The sequence below is a fragment of the Orycteropus afer genome, unplaced genomic scaffold (genome assembly GCF_000298275.1).
Source record: "Orycteropus afer afer isolate SDZICR_OR568_19922 unplaced genomic scaffold, OryAfe1.0 scaffold00439, whole genome shotgun sequence".
NCBI lineage: Eukaryota > Metazoa > Chordata > Mammalia > Tubulidentata > Orycteropodidae > Orycteropus > Orycteropus afer.
The window spans coordinates 1,937,139-1,939,768 of record NW_006922026.1 but is presented as its reverse complement, the minus strand read 5'-3'; positions in this window follow the sequence as shown (position 1 = coordinate 1,939,768).

Below are 2,630 nucleotides of genomic sequence, written 5' to 3'. Positions count from 1 at the left end.
TTGCCACCTCACACCACGGATTAGTAGGGCTCTCTTTACTAGCAGACACAGAGTTGCCGGTGTCATCAAAATGAATCAAACTGGAGAACCAATCTAGGAAGCCCATCCTTATGATTTTGTCTCTCTAGAACCATTCCTGGTACGAAATGTGTTAGATTGGGTCCTTTAGAGAAACACAAAAACCAGCAAAGCATATATATATAGAGAGAGAGCGAAATTTATCTTAGGAAAATGGCTCACAAACTTATAGAAGCTGGCAAGTCCAATGTCCCTGGAGGAAACGTCGGGCTGGTGGCAGCCTTAGCTTCTGCAAGCACGGGCAGCTGAGAATTTCAAGGCTGGCCGGCAGTACACTGGTTGTTGACTCCAAAAAAAGACAAATCCAAGATCTCCAGGCCGAGTGGTAGGCTGCTCACTCATGGAAGGTTGTAGTCAGAACACCAGGATTCCAATCCCTCAAAGAATGTCTCTCTTCCCAGGATGTCCCTGGATATCCTGGAAGCAGGCCACACCCCTAGGGAAACTCCCCTTGGGCAGATTGGCCACTCAGAACACACTTATCCAATACCATCATGGGAACAACCACACAGAACTGGGGTCCAGGCAGGTTGACACACAGCTCCAACTAGCACACAAACCAACATTGCAAGGGAGTCCTTTGGACAGAGAACCAATAACAGCAAACAACAACTGACCTTTAACACACATGGTGACATAACCCAGAAACCAACCCAGCTATGGAAATATCCAAAGTAAATAATCCTACAAGATTGTAAACAGGGAACCAGAAACATCAATTGACAAATGAGGACAACTAAAAACCAAAGAGAGGGAATACAATTGTGTAATTACAGAACTTCAAATGGTGGGGAAGTCAAGACAACTATAAGATAGAATGAACTGTTCTAAACCTGGGAAGAAAACTATAAATCACAGGATAACCTCAAAGAAAAATGATAAACCTTCACATCAAAATCAAAAAGAAGACTACCACAAATATGTAGCAAATACTAAAACAACAGCAACAAAGGAAATGATAACATGATTCAAAAACAAAAGGAGTTCAGCACAGAAAATTATATGCAACAAAGAAATCAACATCATGAAAAATCACATAACAAAAATGACAGCAACAATTCATACTTGTCTATGACTATGTATCTGTCAAGGGACTTATTGCTAAGATTTATAGAAAACTCCAACTCCTCAACAGTAAAGGAATTTACAATCCAATTGAAAAATGGGCAGACACTTCACCAAGGAGAATATTCAGGTGGCCAGCAAACACATGAAGAGAGGCTCATGATCATTAGCTATCAGAGCGATGCAAATCAAAACAACAATGAGATACCATCTCACTTCAGTACTGATGGCAAGGTTCGACAAGACAGAAAATAACAAATTCAGGCAGAGATGTGGAGAGATTAGGACTCTAATACACTGCTGGTTGGACTGTGAAGTGATACAACCATTGTGGAAAGTAGTATGGCTATTCCTTAGAAAGCTGGAATTGGAGATACCATTTGACCCAGCAGTCCCATTACTAGATATACATCCTAGAGTGGTGAGAGTCAGAACAGGAACAGATATATGCATACTCATGCTCATCACAGCACTATTTACAATAGTAAAAATATAGAAGCAACCTATGTACCCATCAATGGAAGTTGTATGACCAAATTATGGCACATACACAAAATGGAATGCTATGAAGCATTAAAGAATAATTTAGTGTCTGCAAAACACCACATAAGATGGATAAACTTGGAGGACATTATGCTGAGTGAAATAAGTCAATCACAGAGCAAATATATTATTAGTTCTCTGTTGTGGAGGGTAAAGGAAAGGTTTATATAAGGAGGGAAACTTTCTTTGTTGGTTGCCAGGGGTGGGAGGGGAGGGGAGGTAACACTGCCAAAAAAAAAAAAAAAAATGCATTGACCCATGTCACTTTAGTTTTGTGTATTTCACTGTACATAAATTATATTTCAATAAAATGCATTTAAAAAATTGCTTCTAAAATCATTTTCAATTTTATTCCATTTTAAATATAGTATATTTCTTCTTTTTTCACATTAATTTCAATGCTATATGTTTTCTAAAGATAGGTAGAAATGTTTTCTTTCCATGTCATGTAAAAATTGATAAAAATGTGGCAATACATGCATGAAAAGAAATCTCTAGTTCAATTTCAGTAATAATATTTAAGCAAAGTAATATATACAAAATGCCTCAAGATATTTAAAGTTTAATAACTAAAGATCCATTAGAATGTATTCCATGAATTCAAAGTTAATAGAAATTAGTATATCTATTACCACAAACATGAATAGGTTAAGTAGGAAAACAATTTGATAATTTTGATGATTACATAAACCATACAAATACAATTGGAAATTTATTTTCTTTTTAAATTTACAATGGGCCAAAAATAGATGAATATTCTGAACAAAATAAAACATATCTTTTTAAAATTAAGAGCAAAAATGTGAGAAATGTTAACATTCAATTTGACAACATCTAAAAAATATAAGCTTTGTTGTTGAGGGTTCCCTTGTGTAGATTCCAAATAATAAGTATCCCATGTATGCATAGGATAAAATAGACGTTAACTCTACAGGCTTTTCAAA